At 42.0% G+C, this 20,792-nt stretch overlaps 8 non-coding genes across 8 annotated transcripts; all 8 read left to right on the top strand.

The window, feature by feature from the left end:
• The first annotated feature begins 1,518 nt into the window (after nucleotides 1-1,518).
• LOC126279515 (U6 spliceosomal RNA) lies at nucleotides 1,519-1,625 on the top strand. The gene has a single exon (XR_007550991.1). It is a non-coding gene; the product is annotated as a U6 spliceosomal RNA (small nuclear RNA).
• Nucleotides 1,626-4,101: 2,476 nt separating this feature from the next.
• On the top strand, nucleotides 4,102-4,208 carry LOC126279514 (U6 spliceosomal RNA). The gene has a single exon (XR_007550990.1). It is a non-coding gene; the product is annotated as a U6 spliceosomal RNA (small nuclear RNA).
• Nucleotides 4,209-6,684: 2,476 nt separating this feature from the next.
• Nucleotides 6,685-6,791, top strand: LOC126279512 (U6 spliceosomal RNA). Its single transcript, XR_007550989.1, has one exon. It is a non-coding gene; the product is annotated as a U6 spliceosomal RNA (small nuclear RNA).
• A 2,476-nt stretch (nucleotides 6,792-9,267) lies between these two features.
• LOC126279511 (U6 spliceosomal RNA) lies at nucleotides 9,268-9,374 on the top strand. The gene has a single exon (XR_007550988.1). It is a non-coding gene; the product is annotated as a U6 spliceosomal RNA (small nuclear RNA).
• A 2,476-nt stretch (nucleotides 9,375-11,850) lies between these two features.
• On the top strand, nucleotides 11,851-11,957 carry LOC126279510 (U6 spliceosomal RNA). The gene has a single exon (XR_007550987.1). It is a non-coding gene; the product is annotated as a U6 spliceosomal RNA (small nuclear RNA).
• A 2,476-nt stretch (nucleotides 11,958-14,433) lies between these two features.
• On the top strand, nucleotides 14,434-14,540 carry LOC126279509 (U6 spliceosomal RNA). Its single transcript, XR_007550986.1, has one exon. It is a non-coding gene; the product is annotated as a U6 spliceosomal RNA (small nuclear RNA).
• Nucleotides 14,541-17,017: 2,477 nt separating this feature from the next.
• Nucleotides 17,018-17,124, top strand: LOC126279508 (U6 spliceosomal RNA). The gene has a single exon (XR_007550985.1). It is a non-coding gene; the product is annotated as a U6 spliceosomal RNA (small nuclear RNA).
• Nucleotides 17,125-19,601: 2,477 nt separating this feature from the next.
• LOC126279507 (U6 spliceosomal RNA) lies at nucleotides 19,602-19,708 on the top strand. Its single transcript, XR_007550984.1, has one exon. It is a non-coding gene; the product is annotated as a U6 spliceosomal RNA (small nuclear RNA).
• Nucleotides 19,709-20,792: the final 1,084 nt, after the last annotated feature.

Genomic DNA, 20,792 nt, shown 5'->3' with positions numbered 1-20,792 from the left:
TATTTTCCCACATGTCTGGCAATCTGCCATTACATACAGTTACCTAAATAAATTCCAAAAGTGTCAGCCAATGAATACCACAACACTGAAGTGTTTAGACAGCAGACCAGTATGCTAATATTAACATATAGCATTTAGATGTGAGACTCTACTATTTTGACAGCACTTTGAATCCCATCAATGTGATACAAGTCGATGGTGTTCACAATTGCAGCTGATGCACCTCTCATCCTGTGTCTAGGAGAAAGATTGGACAAACTCTGCATGCAATATTCCTCATGTTACATACACAGAAGCTCTACCACATAAGCAGATACAGAGCCAGTCAAGACACAAAACACTAGCAAGCTTCAAGATTTCAGGAATAGACAACTACATCACAAACCAGTTTGTGTCACATGACACCAGTAGCTACTCAGTTATTAACTGCTTTCAAATACTAAATCTATCACTCTTTGTTCTGCACTAGCAATTCTTCCTGCAATAACAACATTCACCAATCTGGATTACAGCTGATTGACATTTCACAGGAACATAACTACAGCTACTAACACAATGCTAACATGGTTTCTCTTACCACATGTCCCCTCGATATTTTAGGCTCATTCACACACCTCAATCACAGTGTTTCACTGTTGTCAAGTAGACCTGCCCTGTGTACACCTGGATCAACACAAATATATCACCTGGTATTGTACTGAAAACGGAACTATGTCCATCATTCCTACTACTATCTCACACAAGTCGCATTAACCCATCCATGCCCTAGTAATGACCTACACTGCTGTGTTTCAAAGTGTGCAATACGAATGCTGTTTTTAATGGTTTGTGAGGCTACTGTGTCTCTTCTTGCAGTCACTATTGTCTTCTGGCGCCATTGGATGAATAGAACCATGCTTGGTCTCTGTGGAGTTCCTCAGTAATTTACATGGTCACAGGCTGTGTCTTCTTGTGTTGTACTTGATGTGTGAGTTAAAAGTTGCATTGCATATGAGCACTCTGTAATTAAATCGATAGGTATCGTAAGAAAGTACCACTGCAAGAGTAATGCAATTTGTGTTAGCAGTGAAGACAGTTTGGCCAAAATATTCGCTTGTTTTGAGAGTCTTGAAGACCTGCTACCTGCTCCAGTCAGAGTCATTTATCCCACACATTAGAGAAGTGTGTTTCATACGTATGCCTATAAGACACTAAACTCGGGATGTGAGAACATGGCGACAATAGCTGCCAACACGTCTTGCTGCCGCCTAGCGGCAGCTGTGTGAAACTGCTGCTGCTCTGGGTGGATGGTGCGAGAGCAAACGACTCTACGATCTAAGTTTTACACCCAAAACTGCCAAATCTACAGTTGACAGAGCTGCCACTTACTAAGAACGACACCTCGCAGTAATTAGTTCACAAATTAGCACTCGGCAGGCCTTGTGTTCCTCGCCAGAGCTGTGTAAACCTACGTCCAAGCCGAACCATGTTTGACGCGACGCCATAACTATATATACAATTTCAGAGGGCTCTTGGAATGTACTCGCTTCGGCGGTACATATACTAAAATTGGAACGATACAGAGAAGATTAGCATGGCCCCTGCGCAAGGATGACACGCAAAATCGTGAAGCGTTCCACATTTTTTTTCGCAATCTCACTCTCTCATGCCTCACATCAGCTGCTAATACCATCAGCCAACTACACAAGTTTCGCTTCATATCTGCACCCACTTGTCACAAACTATGCTCTCCATTTACGCAGTTCTCCTCCACTTTCTTTCATTCACAACAGAACATGACAAAACTGGCAATAAACCTATCCCTTACATCACCAATGCACATCTAAAATGTCACTCTAATAACAAGTCAGCAAGCACACCAAAACCACAAGTACATGGCACTAGCACCCCTTCAACACAAATCACAGCCAGGCTAAGCCTAGCACAGGCAAAAGCCTCTTCTCTTCCTCAGTATCACACTCAGCTGTCACAGCATCTCTTGCTACTGTCTCAATCATGTCATTTCATAACACACACCTACTGCCACACACAACATTTGGAAACCTTACACCAACTTTACACAAGATAGCTGCATGTTCCAAATCTTTCTCACTCACATACTTTCACTTAGACTACTGCTTAAATACACTCTAGCGCTCTAAAATTAGCTTGCATTACCTAATATTTATTTTTCTCTAACGCCTACAAAGCTTCTGGTGCCTGTAAGCCACTATCACATACTGTCTGCACACAGACCCACAATATTTATCTTTATTCATCTTCATGGCTGCAGCTGATGCCATAATTGTTTGAGCAGCATAAACAAACATGTGAAGGAAGGTGTATCTTTCATCATTAAGTGTGCAAGCTACCCCTTTACAGGAAGTTTATTTAACATTATGTTTCAAGTAACTTTCCTAGTGGCCTTGCTATCCAGCTGCAGCCTCATAATACAGACTGCAGGTGACACCTCATCAGGTTCTTAACTGAAGCATATCTGCCTGTGTAATAAGCCACTGCCCTTCACCTAAAAACCAACTATTACTGCAAATCTGTGGTGCATCAGCATGTCATGTACAAATTTCACTGGTGTGACCCACAAAGTATTTTCCCACATGTCTGGCAATCTGCCATTACATACAGTTACCTAAATAAATTCCAAAAGTGTCAGCCAATGAATACCACAACACTGAAGTGTTTAGACAGCAGACCAGTATGCTAATATTAACATATAGCATTTAGATGTGAGACTCTACTATTTTGACAGCACTTTGAATCCCATCAATGTGATACAAGTCGATGGTGTTCACAATTGCAGCTGATGCACCTCTCATCCTGTGTCTAGGAGAAAGATTGGACAAACTCTGCATGCAATATTCATCATGTTACATACACAGAAGCTCTACCACATAAGCAGATACAGAGCCAGTCAAGACACAAAACACTAGCAAGCTTCAAGATTTCAGGAATAGACAACTACATCACAAACCAGTTTGTGTCATATGACACCAGTAGCTACTCAGTTATTAACTGCTTTCAAATACTAAATCTATCACTCTTTGTTCTGCACTAGCAATTCTTCCTGCAATAACAACATTCACCAACCTGGATTACAGCTGATTGACATTTCACAGAAACATAACTACAGCTACTAACACAATGCTAACATGGTTTCTCTTACCACATGTCCCCTCGATATTTTAGGCTCATTCACACACCTCAATCACAGTGTTTCACTGTTGTCAAGTAGACCTGCCCTGTGTACACCTGGATCAACACAAATATATCACCTGGTGTTGTACTGAAAACGGAACTATGTCCATCATTCCTACTACTATCTCACACAAGTCGCAATAACCCGTCCATGCCCTGGTAATGACCTACACTGCTGTGTTTCAAAGTGTGCAATACGAATGCTGTTTTTAATGGTTCGTGAGGCTACTGTGTCTCTTCTTGCAGTCACTATTGTCTTCTGGCGCCATTGGATGAATAGAACCATGCTTGGTCTCTGTGGAGTTCCTCAGTAATTTACATGGTCACAGGCTGTGTCTTCTTGTGTTGTACTTGATGTGTGAGTTAAAAGTTGCATTGCATATGAGCACTCTGTAATTAAATCGATAGGTATCGTAAGAAAGTACCACTGCAAGAGTAATGCAATTTGTGTTAGCAGTGAAGACAGTTTGGCCAAAACATTCGCTTGTTTTGAGAGTCTTGAAGACCTGCTACCTGCTCCAGTCAGAGTCATTTATCCCACACATTAGAGAAGTGTGTTTCATACGTATGCCTATAAGACACTAAACTCGGGATGTGAGAACATGGCGACAATAGCTGCCAACACGTCTTGCTGCCGCCTAGCGGCAGCTGTGTGAGACTGCTGCTGCTATGGGTGGATGGTGCGAGAGCAAACAACTCTACGATCTAAGTTTTACACCCAAAACTGCCAAATCTACAGTTGACAGAGCTGCCACTTACTAAGAACGACACCTCGCAGTAATTAGTTCACAAATTAGCACTCGGCAGGCCTTGTGTTCCTCGCCAGAGCTGTGTAAACCTACGTCGAAGCCGAACCATGTTTGACGCGACGCCATAACTATATATACAATTTCAGAGGGCTCTTGGAATGTACTCGCTTCGGCGGTACATATACTAAAATTGGAACGATACAGAGAAGATTAGCATGGCCCCTGCGCAAGGATGACACGCAAAATCGTGAAGCGTTCCACATTTTTTTTCGCAATCTCACTCTCTCATGCCTCACATCAGCTGCTAATACCATCAGCTAACTACACAAGTTTCGCTTCATATCTGCACCCACTTGTCACAAACTATGCTCTCCATTTACGCAGTTCTCCTCCACTTTCTTTCATTCACAACAGAACATGACAAAACTGGCAATAAACCTATCCCTTACATCACCAATGCACATCTAAAATGTCACTCTAATAACAAGTCAGCAAGCACACCAAAACCACAAGTACATGTCACTAGCACCCCTTCAACACAAATCACAGCCAGGCTAAGCCTAGCACAGGCAAAAGCCTCTTCTCTTCCTCAGTATCACACTCAGCTGTCACAGCATCTCTTGCTACTGTCTCAATCATGTCATTTCATAACACACACCTACTGCCACACACAACATTTGGAAACCTTACACCAACTTTACACAAGATAGCTGCATGTTCCAAATCTTTCTCACTCACATACTTTCACTTAGACTACTGCTTAAATACACTCTAGCGCTCTAAAATTAGCTTGCATTACCTAATATTTATTTTTCTCTAACGCCTACAAAGCTTCTGGTGCCTGTAAGCCACTATCACATACTGTCTGCACACAGACCCACAATATTTATCTTTATTCATCTTCATGGCTGCAGCTGATGCCATAATTGTTTGAGCAGCATAAACAAACATGTGAAGGAAGGTGTATCTTTCATCATTAAGTGTGCAAGCTACCCCTTTACAGGAAGTTTATTTAACATTATGTTTCAAGTAACTTTCCTAGTGGCCTTGCTATCCAGCTGCAGCCTCATAATACAGACTGCAGGTGACACCTCATCAGGTTCTTAACTGAAGCATATCTGTCTGTGTAATAAGCCACTGCCCTTCACCTAAAAACCAACTATTACTGCAAATCTGTGGTGCATCAGCATGTCATGTAAAAATTTCACTGGTGTGACCCACAAAGTATTTTCCCACATGTCTGGCAATCTGCCATTACATACAGTTACCTAAATAAATTCCAAAAGTGGCAGCCAATGAATACCACAACACTGAAGTGTTTAGACAGCAGACCAGTATGCTAATATTAACATATAGCATTTAGATGTGAGACTCTACTATTTTGACAGCACTTTGAATCCCATCAATGTGATACAAGTCGATGGTGTTCACAATTGCAGCTGATGCACCTCTCATCCTGTGTCTAGGAGAAAGATTGGACAAACTCTGCATGCAATATTCATCATGTTACATACACAGAAGCTCTACCACATAAGCAGATACAGAGCCAGTCAAGACACAAAACACTAGCAAGCTTCAAGATTTCAGGAATAGACAACTACATCACAAACCAGTTTGTGTCACATGACACCAGTAGCTACTCAGTTATTAACTGCTTTCAAATACTAAATCTATCACTCTTTGTTCTGCACTAGCAATTCTTCCTGCAATAACAACATTCACCAACCTGGATTACAGCTGATTGACATTTCACAGGAACATAACTACAGCTACTAACACAATGCTAACCTGGTTTCTCTTACCACATGTCCCCTCGATATTTTAGGCTCATTCACACACCTCAATCACAGTGTTTCACTGTTGTCAAGTAGACCTGCCCTGTGTACACCTGGATCAACACAAATATATCACCTGGTATTGTACTGAAAACGGAACTATGTCCATCATTCCTACTACTATCTCACACAAGTCGCATTAACCCATCCATGCCCTAGTAATGACCTACACTGCTGTGTTTCAAAGTGTGCAATACGAATGCTGTTTTTAATGGTTTGTGAGGCTACTGTGTCTCTTCTTGCAGTCACTATTGTCTTCTGGCGCCATTGGATGAATAGAACCATGCTTGGTCTCTGTGGAGTTCCTCAGTAATTTACATGGTCACAGGCTGTGTCTTCTTGTGTTGTACTTGATGTGTGAGTTAAAAGTTGCATTGCATATGAGCACTCTGTAATTAAATCGATAGGTATCGTAAGAAAGTACCACTGCAAGAGTAATGCAATTTGTGTTAGCAGTGAAGACAGTTTGGCCAAAATATTCGCTTGTTTTGAGAGTCTTGAAGACCTGCTACCTGCTCCAGTCAGAGTCATTTATCCCACACATTAGAGAAGTGTGTTTCATACGTATGCCTATAAGACACTAAACTCGGGATGTGAGAACATGGCGACAATAGCTGCCAACACGTCTTGCTGCCGCCTAGCGGCAGCTGTGTGAAACTGCTGCTGCTCTGGGTGGATGGTGCGAGAGCAAACGACTCTACGATCTAAGTTTTACACCCAAAACTGCCAAATCTACAGTTGACAGAGCTGCCACTTACTAAGAACGACACCTCGCAGTAATTAGTTCACAAATTAGCACTCGGCAGGCCTTGTGTTCCTCGCCAGAGCTGTGTAAACCTACGTCCAAGCCGAACCATGTTTGACGCGACGCCATAACTATATATACAATTTCAGAGGGCTCTTGGAATGTACTCGCTTCGGCGGTACATATACTAAAATTGGAACGATACAGAGAAGATTAGCATGGCCCCTGCGCAAGGATGACACGCAAAATCGTGAAGCGTTCCACATTTTTTTTCGCAATCTCACTCTCTCATGCCTCACATCAGCTGCTAATACCATCAGCCAACTACACAAGTTTCGCTTCATATCTGCACCCACTTGTCACAAACTATGCTCTCCATTTACGCAGTTCTCCTCCACTTTCTTTCATTCACAACAGAACATGACAAAACTGGCAATAAACCTATCCCTTACATCACCAATGCACATCTAAAATGTCACTCTAATAACAAGTCAGCAAGCACACCAAAACCACAAGTACATGTCACTAGCACCCCTTCAACACAAATCACAGCCAGGCTAAGCCTAGCACAGGCAAAAGCCTCTTCTCTTCCTCAGTATCACACTCAGCTGTCACAGCATCTCTTGCTACTGTCTCAATCATGTCATTTCATAACACACACCTACTGCCACACACAACATTTGGAAACCTTACACCAACTTTACACAAGATAGCTGCATGTTCCAAATCTTTCTCACTCACATACTTTCACTTAGACTACTGCTTAAATACACTCTAGCGCTCTAAAATTAGCTTGCATTACCTAATATTTATTTTTCTCTAACGCCTACAAAGCTTCTGGTGCCTGTAAGCCACTATCACATACTGTCTGCACACAGACCCACAATATTTATCTTTATTCATCTTCATGGCTGCAGCTGATGCCATAATTGTTTGAGCAGCATAAACAAACATGTGAAGGAAGGTGTATCTTTCATCATTAAGTGTGCAAGCTACCCCTTTACAGGAAGTTTATTTAACATTATGTTTCAAGTAACTTTCCTAGTGGCCTTGCTATCCAGCTGCAGCCTCATAATACAGACTGCAGGTGACACCTCATCAGGTTCTTAACTGAAGCATATCTGCCTGTGTAATAAGCCACTGCCCTTCACCTAAAAACCAACTATTACTGCAAATCTGTGGTGCATCAGCATGTCATGTACAAATTTCACTGGTGTGACCCACAAAGTATTTTCCCACATGTCTGGCAATCTGCCATTACATACAGTTACCTAAATAAATTCCAAAAGTGTCAGCCAATGAATACCACAACACTGAAGTGTTTAGACAGCAGACCAGTATGCTAATATTAACATATAGCATTTAGATGTGAGACTCTACTATTTTGACAGCACTTTGAATCCCATCAATGTGATACAAGTCGATGGTGTTCACAATTGCAGCTGATGCACCTCTCATCCTGTGTCTAGGAGAAAGATTGGACAAACTCTGCATGCAATATTCATCATGTTACATACACAGAAGCTCTACCACATAAGCAGATACAGAGCCAGTCAAGACACAAAACACTAGCAAGCTTCAAGATTTCAGGAATAGACAACTACATCACAAACCAGTTTGTGTCACATGACACCAGTAGCTACTCAGTTATTAACTGCTTTCAAATACTAAATCTATCACTCTTTGTTCTGCACTAGCAATTCTTCCTGCAATAACAACATTCACCAACCTGGATTACAGCTGATTGACATTTCACAGGAACATAACTACAGCTACTAACACAATGCTAACCTGGTTTCTCTTACCACATGTCCCCTCGATATTTTAGGCTCATTCACACACCTCAATCACAGTGTTTCACTGTTGTCAAGTAGACCTGCCCTGTGTACACCTGGATCAACACAAATATATCACCTGGTATTGTACTGAAAACGGAACTATGTCCATCATTCCTACTACTATCTCACACAAGTCGCATTAACCCATCCATGCCCTAGTAATGACCTACACTGCTGTGTTTCAAAGTGTGCAATACGAATGCTGTTTTTAATGGTTTGTGAGGCTACTGTGTCTCTTCTTGCAGTCACTATTGTCTTCTGGCGCCATTGGATGAATAGAACCATGCTTGGTCTCTGTGGAGTTCCTCAGTAATTTACATGGTCACAGGCTGTGTCTTCTTGTGTTGTACTTGATGTGTGAGTTAAAAGTTGCATTGCATATGAGCACTCTGTAATTAAATCGATAGGTATCGTAAGAAAGTACCACTGCAAGAGTAATGCAATTTGTGTTAGCAGTGAAGACAGTTTGGCCAAAATATTCGCTTGTTTTGAGAGTCTTGAAGACCTGCTACCTGCTCCAGTCAGAGTCATTTATCCCACACATTAGAGAAGTGTGTTTCATACGTATGCCTATAAGACACTAAACTCGGGATGTGAGAACATGGCGACAATAGCTGCCAACACGTCTTGCTGCCGCCTAGCGGCAGCTGTGTGAAACTGCTGCTGCTCTGGGTGGATGGTGCGAGAGCAAACGACTCTACGATCTAAGTTTTACACCCAAAACTGCCAAATCTACAGTTGACAGAGCTGCCACTTACTAAGAACGACACCTCGCAGTAATTAGTTCACAAATTAGCACTCGGCAGGCCTTGTGTTCCTCGCCAGAGCTGTGTAAACCTACGTCCAAGCCGAACCATGTTTGACGCGACGCCATAACTATATATACAATTTCAGAGGGCTCTTGGAATGTACTCGCTTCGGCGGTACATATACTAAAATTGGAACGATACAGAGAAGATTAGCATGGCCCCTGCGCAAGGATGACACGCAAAATCGTGAAGCGTTCCACATTTTTTTTCGCAATCTCACTCTCTCATGCCTCACATCAGCTGCTAATACCATCAGCCAACTACACAAGTTTCGCTTCATATCTGCACCCACTTGTCACAAACTATGCTCTCCATTTACGCAGTTCTCCTCCACTTTCTTTCATTCACAACAGAACATGACAAAACTGGCAATAAACCTATCCCTTACATCACCAATGCACATCTAAAATGTCACTTTAATAACAAGTCAGCAAGCACACCAAAACCACAAGTACATGTCACTAGCACCCCTTCAACACAAATCACAGCCAGGCTAAGCCTAGCACAGGCAAAAGCCTCTTCTCTTCCTCAGTATCACACTCAGCTGTCACAGCATCTCTTGCTACTGTCTCAATCATGTCATTTCATAACACACACCTACTGCCACACACAACATTTGGAAACCTTACACCAACTTTACACAAGATAGCTGCATGTTCCAAATCTTTCTCACTCACATACTTTCACTTAGACTACTGCTTAAATACACTCTAGCGCTCTAAAATTAGCTTGCATTACCTAATATTTATTTTTCTCTAACGCCTACAAAGCTTCTGGTGCCTGTAAGCCACTATCACATACTGTCTGCACACAGACCCACAATATTTATCTTTATTCATCTTCATGGCTGCAGCTGATGCCATAATTGTTTGAGCAGCATAAACAAACATGTGAAGGAAGGTGTATCTTTCATCATTAAGTGTGCAAGCTACCCCTTTACAGGAAGTTTATTTAACATTATGTTTCAAGTAACTTTCCTAGTGGCCTTGCTATCCAGCTGCAGCCTCATAATACAGACTGCAGGTGACACCTCATCAGGTTCTTAACTGAAGCATATCTGCCTGTGTAATAAGCCACTGCCCTTCACCTAAAAACCAACTATTACTGCAAATCTGTGGTGCATCAGCATGTCATGTACAAATTTCACTGGTGTGACCCACAAAGTATTTTCCCACATGTCTGGCAATCTGCCATTACATACAGTTACCTAAATAAATTCCAAAAGTGTCAGCCAATGAATACCACAACACTGAAGTGTTTAGACAGCAGACCAGTATGCTAATATTAACATATAGCATTTAGATGTGAGACTCTACTATTTTGACAGCACTTTGAATCCCATCAATGTGATACAAGTCGATGGTGTTCACAATTGCAGCTGATGCACCTCTCATCCTGTGTCTAGGAGAAAGATTGGACAAACTCTGCATGCAATATTCATCATGTTACATACACAGAAGCTCTACCACATAAGCAGATACAGAGCCAGTCAAGACACAAAACACTAGCAAGCTTCAAGATTTCAGGAATAGACAACTACATCACAAACCAGTTTGTGTCACATGACACCAGTAGCTACTCAGTTATTAACTGCTTTCAAATACTAAATCTATCACTCTTTGTTCTGCACTAGCAATTCTTCCTGCAATAACAACATTCACCAACCTGGATTACAGCTGATTGACATTTCACAGGAACATAACTACAGCTACTAACACAATGCTAACCTGGTTTCTCTTACCACATGTCCCCTCGATATTTTAGGCTCATTCACACACCTCAATCACAGTGTTTCACTGTTGTCAAGTAGACCTGCCCTGTGTACACCTGGATCAACACAAATATATCACCTGGTATTGTACTGAAAACGGAACTATGTCCATCATTCCTACTACTATCTCACACAAGTCGCATTAACCCATCCATGCCCTAGTAATGACCTACACTGCTGTGTTTCAAAGTGTGCAATACGAATGCTGTTTTTAATGGTTTGTGAGGCTACTGTGTCTCTTCTTGCAGTCACTATTGTCTTCTGGCGCCATTGGATGAATAGAACCATGCTTGGTCTCTGTGGAGTTCCTCAGTAATTTACATGGTCACAGGCTGTGTCTTCTTGTGTTGTACTTGATGTGTGAGTTAAAAGTTGCATTGCATATGAGCACTCTGTAATTAAATCGATAGGTATCGTAAGAAAGTACCACTGCAAGAGTAATGCAATTTGTGTTAGCAGTGAAGACAGTTTGGCCAAAATATTCGCTTGTTTTGAGAGTCTTGAAGACCTGCTACCTGCTCCAGTCAGAGTCATTTATCCCACACATTAGAGAAGTGTGTTTCATACGTATGCCTATAAGACACTAAACTCGGGATGTGAGAACATGGCGACAATAGCTGCCAACACGTCTTGCTGCCGCCTAGCGGCAGCTGTGTGAAACTGCTGCTGCTCTGGGTGGATGGTGCGAGAGCAAACGACTCTACGATCTAAGTTTTACACCCAAAACTGCCAAATCTACAGTTGACAGAGCTGCCACTTACTAAGAACGACACCTCGCAGTAATTAGTTCACAAATTAGCACTCGGCAGGCCTTGTGTTCCTCGCCAGAGCTGTGTAAACCTACGTCCAAGCCGAACCATGTTTGACGCGACGCCATAACTATATATACAATTTCAGAGGGCTCTTGGAATGTACTCGCTTCGGCGGTACATATACTAAAATTGGAACGATACAGAGAAGATTAGCATGGCCCCTGCGCAAGGATGACACGCAAAATCGTGAAGCGTTCCACATTTTTTTTCGCAATCTCACTCTCTCATGCCTCACATCAGCTGCTAATACCATCAGCCAACTACACAAGTTTCGCTTCATATCTGCACCCACTTGTCACAAACTATGCTCTCCATTTACGCAGTTCTCCTCCACTTTCTTTCATTCACAACAGAACATGACAAAACTGGCAATAAACCTATCCCTTACATCACCAATGCACATCTAAAATGTCACTCTAATAACAAGTCAGCAAGCACACCAAAACCACAAGTACATGTCACTAGCACCCCTTCAACACAAATCACAGCCAGGCTAAGCCTAGCACAGGCAAAAGCCTCTTCTCTTCCTCAGTATCACACTCAGCTGTCACAGCATCTCTTGCTACTGTCTCAATCATGTCATTTCATAACACACACCTACTGCCACACACAACATTTGGAAACCTTACACCAACTTTACACAAGATAGCTGCATGTTCCAAATCTTTCTCACTCACATACTTTCACTTAGACTACTGCTTAAATACACTCTAGCGCTCTAAAATTAGCTTGCATTACCTAATATTTATTTTTCTCTAACGCCTACAAAGCTTCTGGTGCCTGTAAGCCACTATCACATACTGTCTGCACACAGACCCACAATATTTATCATTATTCATCTTCATGGCTGCAGCTGATGGCATAATTGTTTGAGCAGCATAAACAAACATGTGAAGGAAGGTGTATCTTTCATCATTAAGTGTGCAAGCTACCCCTTTACAGGAAGTTTATTTAACATTATGTTTCAAGTAACTTTCCTAGTGGCCTTGCTATCCAGCTGCAGCCTCATAATACAGACTGCAGGTGACACCTCATCAGGTTCTTAACTGAAGCATATCTGCCTGTGTAATAAGCCACTGCCCTTCACCTAAAAACCAACTATTACTGCAAATCTGTGGTGCATCAGCATGTCATGTACAAATTTCACTGGTGTGACCCACAAAGTATTTTCCCACATGTCTGGCAATCTGCCATTACATACAGTTACCTAAATAAATTCCAAAAGTGACAGCCAATGAATACCACAACACTGAAGTGTTTAGACAGCAGACCAGTATGCTAATATTAACATATAGCATTTAGATGTGAGACTCTACTATTTTGACAGCACTTTGAATCCCATCAATGTGATACAAGTCGATGGTGTTCACAATTGCAGCTGATGCACCTCTCATCCTGTGTCTAGGAGAAAGATTGGACAAACTCTGCATGCAATATTCATCATGTTACATACACAGAAGCTCTACCACATAAGCAGATACAGAGCCAGTCAAGACACAAAACACTAGCAAGCTTCAAGATTTCAGGAATAGACAACTACATCACAAACCAGTTTGTGTCACATGACACCAGTAGCTACTCAGTTATTAACTGCTTTCAAATACTAAATCTATCACTCTTTGTTCTGCACTAGCAATTCTTCCTGCAATAACAACATTCACCAACCTGGATTACAGCTGATTGACATTTCACAGGAACATAACTACAGCTACTAACACAATGCTAACCTGGTTTCTCTTACCACATGTCCCCTCGATATTTTAGGCTCATTCACACACCTCAATCACAGTGTTTCACTGTTGTCAAGTAGACCTGCCCTGTGTACACCTGGATCAACACAAATATATCACCTGGTATTGTACTGAAAACGGAACTATGTCCATCATTCCTACTACTATCTCACACAAGTCGCATTAACCCATCCATGCCCTGGTAATGACCTACACTGCTGTGTTTCAAAGTGTGCAATACGAATGCTGTTTTTAATGGTTCGTGAGGCTACTGTGTCTCTTCTTGCAGTCACTATTGTCTTCTGGCGCCATTGGATGAATAGAACCATGCTTGGTCTCTGTGGAGTTCCTCAGTAATTTACATGGTCACAGGCTGTGTCTTCTTGTGTTGTACTTGATGTGTGAGTTAAAAGTTGCATTGCATATGAGCACTCTGTAATTAAATCGATAGGTATCGTACGAAAGTACCACTGCAAGAGTAATGCAATTTGTGTTAGCAGTGAAGACAGTTTGGCCAAAATATTCGCTTGTTTTGAGAGTCTTGAAGACCTGCTACCTGCTCCAGTCAGAGTCATTTATCCCACACATTAGAGAAGTGTGTTTCATACGTATGCCTATAAGACACTAAACTCGGGATGTGAGAACATGGCGACAATAGCTGCCAACACGTCTTGCTGCCGCCTAGCGGCAGCTGTGTGAAACTGCTGCTGCTCTGGGTGGATGGTGCGAGAGCAAACGACTCTACGACCTAAGTTTTACACCCAAAACTGCCAAATCTATAGTTGACAGAGCTGCCACTTACTAAGAACGACACCTCGCAGTAATTAGTTCACAAATTAGCACTCGGCAGGCCTTGTGTTCCTTGCCAGAGCTGTGTAAACTTACGTCCAAGCCGAACCATGTTTGACGCGACGCCATAACTATATATACAATTTCAGAGGGCTCCTCGAATGTACTCGCTTCGGCGGTACATATACTAAAATTGGAACGATACAGAGAAGATTAGCATGGCCCCTGCGCAAGGATGACACGCAAAATCGTGAAGCGTTCCACATTTTTTTTCGCAATCTCACTCTCTCATGCCTCACATCAGCTGCTAATACCATCAGCCAACTACACAAGTTTCGCTTCATATCTGCACCCACTTGTCACAAACTATGCTCTCCATTTACGCAGTTCTCCTCCACTTTCTTTCATTCACAACAGAACATGACAAAACTGGCAATAAACCTATCCCTTACATCACCAATGCACATCTAAAATGTCACTCTAATAACAAGTCAGCAAGCACACCAAAACCACAAGTACATGTCACTAGCACCCCTTCAACACAAATCACAGCCAGGCTAAGCCTAGAACAGGCAAAAGCCTCTTCTCTTCCTCAGTATCACACTCAGCTGTCACAGCATCTCTTGCTACTGTCTCAATCATGTCATTTCATAACACACACCTACTGCCACACACAACATTTGGAAACCTTACACCAACTTTACACAAGATAGCTGCATGTTCCAAATCTTTCTCACTCACATACTTTCACTTAGACTACTGCTTAAATACACTCTAGCGCTCTAAAATTAGCTTGCATTACCTAATATTTATTTTTCTCTAACGCCTACAAAGCTTCTGGTGCCTGTAAGCCACTATCACATACTGTCTGCACACAGACCCACAATATTTATCTTTATTCATCTTCATGGCTGCAGCTGATGCCATAATTGTTTGAGCAGCATAAACAAACATGTGAAGGAAGGTGTATCTTTCATGATTAAGTGTGCAAGCTACCCCTTTACAGGAAGTTTATTTAACATTATGTTTCAAGTAACCTTCCTAGTGGCCTTGCTATCCAGCTGCAGCCTCATAATACAGACTGCAGGTGACACCTCATCAGGTTCTTAACTGAAGCATATCTGCCTGTGTAATAAGCCACTGCCCTTCACTTAAAAACCAACTATTACTGCAAATCTGTGGTGCATCAGCATGTCATGTACAAATTTCACTGGTGTGACCCACAAAGTATTTTCCCACATGTCTGGCAATCTGCCATTACATACAGTTACCTAAATAAATTCCAAAAGTGTCAGCCAATGAATACCACAACACTGAAGTGTTTAGACAGCAGACCAGTATGCTAATATTAACATATAGCATTTAGATGTGAGACTCTACTATTTTGACAGCACTTTGAATCCCATCAATGTGATACAAGTCGATGGTGTTCACAATTGCAGCTGATGCACCTCTCATCCTGTGTCTAGGAGAAAGATTGGACAAACTCTGCATGCAATATTCATCATGTTACATACACAGAAGCTCTACCACATAAGCAGATACAGAGCCAGTCAAGACACAAAACACTAGCAAGCTTCAAGATTTCAGGAATAGACAACTACATCACAAACCAGTTTGTGTCACATGACACCAGTAGCTACTCAGTTATTAACTGCTTTCAAATACTAAATCTATCACTCTTTGTTCTGCACTAGCAATTCTTCCTGCAATAACAACATTCACCAACCTGGATTACAGCTGATTGACATTTCACAGGAACATAACTACAGCTACTAACACAATGCTAACCTGGTTTCTCTTACCACATGTTCCCTCGATATTTTAGGCTCATTCACACACCTCAATCACAGTGTTTCACTGTTGTCAAGTAGACCTGCCCTGCGTACACCTGGATCAACACAAATATATCACCTGGTATTGTACTGAAAACGGAACTATGTCCATCATTCCTACTACTATCTCACACAAGTCGCATTAACCCATCCATGCCCTGGTAATGACCTACACTGCTGTGTTTCAAAGTGTGCAATACGAATGCCGTTTTTAATGGTTCGTGAGGCTACTGTGTCTCTTCTTGCAGTCACTATTGTCTTCTGGCGCCATTGGATGAATAGAACCATGCTTGGTCTCTGTGGAGTTCCTCAGTAATTTACATGGTCACAGGCTGTGTCTTCTTGTGTTGTACTTGATGTGTGAGTTAAAAGTTGCATTGCATATGAGCACTCTGTAATTAAATCGATAGGTATCGTGAGAAAGTACCACTGCAAGAGTAATGCAATTTGTGTTAGCAGTGAAGACAGTTTGGCCAAAATATTCGCTTGTTTTGAGAGTCTTGAAGACCTGCTACCTGCTCCAGTCAGAGTCATTTATCCCACACATTAGAGAAGTGTGTTTCATACGTATGCCTATAAGACACTAAACTCGGGATGTGAGAACATGGCGACAATAGCTGCCAACACGTCTTGCTGCCGCCTAGCGGCAGCTGTGTGAAACTGCTGCTGCTCTGGGTGGATGGTGCGAGAGCAAACGACTCTACGATCTAAGTTTTACACCCAAAACTGCCAAATCTACAGTTGACAGAGCTGCCACTTACTAAGAACGACACCTCGCAGTAATTAGTTCACAAATTTAGCACTCGGCAGGCCTTGTGTTCCTCGCCAGAGCTGTGTAAACCTACGTCCAAGCCGAACCATGTTTGACGCGACGCCATAACTATATATACAATTTCAGAGGGCTCCTCGAATGTACTCGCTTCGGCGGTACATATACTAAAATTGGAACGATACAGAGAAGATTAGCATGGCCCCTGCGCAAGGATGACACGCAAAATCGTGAAGCGTTCCACATTTTTTTTTCGCAATCTCACTCTCTGATGCCTCACATCAGCTGCTAATACCATCAGCCAACTACACAAGTTTCGCTTCATATCTGCACCCACTTGTCACAAACTATGCTCTCCATTTACGCAGTTCTCCTCCACTTTCTTTCATTCACAACAGAACATGACAAAACTGGCAATAAACCTATCCCTTACATCACCAATGCACATCTAAAATGTCACTCTAATAACAAGTCAGCAAGCACACCAAAACCACAAGTACATGTCACTAGCACCCCTTCAACACAAATCACAGCCAGGCTAAGCCTAGCACAGGCAAAAGCCTCTTCTCTTCCTCAGTATCACACTCAGCTGTCACAGCATCTCTTGCTACTGTCTCAATCATGTCATTTCATAACACACACCTACTGCCACACACAACATTTGGAAACCTTACACCAACTTTACACAAGATAGCTGCATGTTCCAAATCTTTCTCACTCACATACTTTCACTTAGACTACTGCTTAAATACACTCTAGCGCTCTAAAATTAGCTTGCATTACCTAATATTTATTTTTCTCTAACGCCTACAAAGCTTCTGGTGCCTGTAAACCACTATCACATACTGTCTGCACATAGACCCACAATATTTATCTTTATTCATCTTCATGGCTGCAGCTGATGCCATAATTGTTTGAGCAGCATAAACAAACATGTGAAGGAAGGTGTACCTTTCATCATTAAGTGTGCAAGCTACCCCTTTACAGGAAGTTTATTTAACATTATGTTTCAAGTAACTTTCCTAGTGGCCTTGCTATCCAGCTGCAGCCTCATAATACAGACTGCAGGTGACACCTCATCAGGTTCTTAACTGAAGCATATCTGCCTGTGTAATAAGCCACTGCCCCTCACCTAAAAACCAACTATTACTGCAAATCTGTGGTGCATCAGCATGTCATGTACAAATTTCACTGGTGTGACCCACAAAGTATTTTCCCACATGTCTGGCAATCTGCCATTACATACAGTTACTTAAATAAATTCCAAAAGTGTCAGCCAATGAATACCACAACACTGAAGTGTTTAGACAGCAGACCAGTATGCTAATATTAACATATAGCATTTAGATGTGAGACTCTACTATTTTGACAGCACTTTGAATCCCACCAATGTGATACAAGTCGATGGTGTTCACAATTGCAGCTGATGCACCTCTCATCCTGTGTCTAGGAGAAAGATTGGACAAACTCTGCATGCAATATTCATCATGTTACATACACAGAAGCTCTACCACATAAGCAGATACAGAGCCAGTCAAGACACAAAACACTAGCAAGCTTCAAGATTTCAGGAATAGACAACTACATCACAAACCAGTTTGTGTCACATGACACCAGTAGCTACTCAGTTATTAACTGCTTTCAAATACTAAATCTATCACTCTTTGTTCTGCACTAGCAATTCTTCCTGCAATAACAACATTCACCAACCTGGATTACAGCTGATTGACATTTCACAGGAACATAACTACAGCTGCTAACACAATGCTAACCTGGTTTCTCTTACCACATGTCCCCTCGATATTTTAGGCTCATTCACACACCTCAATCACAGTGTTTCACTGTTGTCAAGTAGACCTGCCCTGTGTACACCTGGATCAACACAAATATATCACCTGGTATTGTACTGAAAACGGAACTATGTCCATCACTCCTACTACTATCTCACACAAGTCGCATTAACCCATCCATGCCCTGGTAATGACCTACACTGCTGTGTTTCAAAGTGTGCAATACGAATGCTGTTTTTAATGGTTCGTGAGGCTACTGTGTCTCTTCTTGCAGTCACTATTGTCTTCTGGCGCCATTGGATGAATAGAACCATGCTTGGTCTCTGTGGAGTTCCTCAGTAATTTACATGGTCACAGGCTGTGTCTTCTTGTGTTGTACTTGATGTGTGAGTTAAAAGTTGCATTGCATATGAGCACTCTGTAATTAAATCGATAGGTATCGTAAGAAAGTACCACTGCAAGAGTAATGCAATTTGTGTTAGCAGTGAAGACAGTTTGGCCAAAATATTCGCTTGTTTTGAGAGTCTTGAAGACCTGCTACCTGCTCCAGTCAGAGTCATTTATCCCACACATTAGAGAAGTGTGTTTCATACGTATGCCTATAAGACACTAAACTCGGGATGTGAGAACATGGCGACAATAGCTGCCAACACGTCTTGCTGCCGCCTAGCGGCAGCTGTGTGAAACTGCTGCTGCTCTGGGTGGATGGTGCGAGAGCAAACGACTCTACGATCTAAGTTTTACACCCAAAACTGCCAAATCTACAGTTGACAGAGCTGCCACTTACTAAGAACGACACCTCGCAGTAATTAGTTCACAAATTAGCACTCGGCAGGCCTTGTGTTCCTCGCCAGAGCTGTGTAAACCTACGTCCAAGCCGAACCATGTTTGACGCGACGCCATAACTATATATACAATTTCAGAGGGCTCCTCGAATGTACTCGCTTCGGCGGTACATATACTAAAATTGGAACGATACAGAGAAGATTAGCATGGCCCCTGCGCAAGGATGACACGCAAAATCGTGAAGCGTTCCACATTTTTTTTTCGCAATCTCACTCTCTGATGCCTCACATCAGCTGCTAATACCATCAGCCAACTACACAAGTTTCGCTTCATATCTGCACCCACTTGTCACAAACTATGCTCTCCATTTACGCAGTTCTTCTCCACTTTCTTTCATTCATGACAAAACTGGCAATAAACCTATCCCTTACATCACCAATGCACATCTAAAATGTCACTCTAATAACAAGTCAACAAGCACACCAAAACCACAAGTACATGTCACTAGCACCCCTTCAACACAAATCACAGCCAGGCTAAGCCTAGCACAGGCAAAAGCCTCTTCTCTTCCTCAGTATCACACTCAGCTGTCACAGCATCTCTTGCTACTGTCTCAATCATGTCATTTCATAACACACACCTACTGCCACACACAACATTTGGAAACCTTACACCAACTTTACACAAGATAGCTGCATGTTCCAAATCTTTCTCACTCACATACTTTCACTTAGACTACTGCTTAAATACACTCTAGCGCTCTAAAATTAGCTTGCATTACCTAATATTTATTTTTCTCTAACGCCTACAAAGCTTCTGGTGCCTGTAAGCCACTATCACATACTGTCTGCACACAGACCCACAATATTTATCTTTATTCATCTTCATGGCTGCAGCTGATGCCATAATTGTTTGAGCAGCATAAACAAACATGTGAAGGAAGGTGTATGTTTCATCATTAAGTGTGCAAGCTACCCCTTTACAGGAAGTTTATTTAACATTATGTTTCATGTAACTTTCCTAGTGGCCTTGCTATCCAGCTGCAGCCTCATAATACAGACTGCAGGTGACACCTCATCAGGTTCTTAACTGAAGCATATCTGCCTGTGTAATGAGCCACTGCCCTTCACCTAAAAACCAACTATTACTGCAAATCTGTGGTGCATCAGCATGTCATGTACAAATTTCACTGGTGTGACCCACAAAGTATTTTCCCACATGTCTGGCAATCTGCCATTACATACAGTTACCTAAATAAATTCCAAAAGTGTCAGCCAATGAATACCACAACACTGAAGTGTTTAGACAGCAGACCACTATGCTAATATTAACATATAGCATT

Source organism: Schistocerca gregaria, chromosome 6, assembly GCF_023897955.1.
Source record: "Schistocerca gregaria isolate iqSchGreg1 chromosome 6, iqSchGreg1.2, whole genome shotgun sequence".
Classification (NCBI taxonomy): Eukaryota; Metazoa; Arthropoda; class Insecta; order Orthoptera; family Acrididae; genus Schistocerca; species Schistocerca gregaria.
Note: the sequence above shows the minus strand (reverse complement) of the source record. Positions and strands in the feature narration are given on the sequence as shown.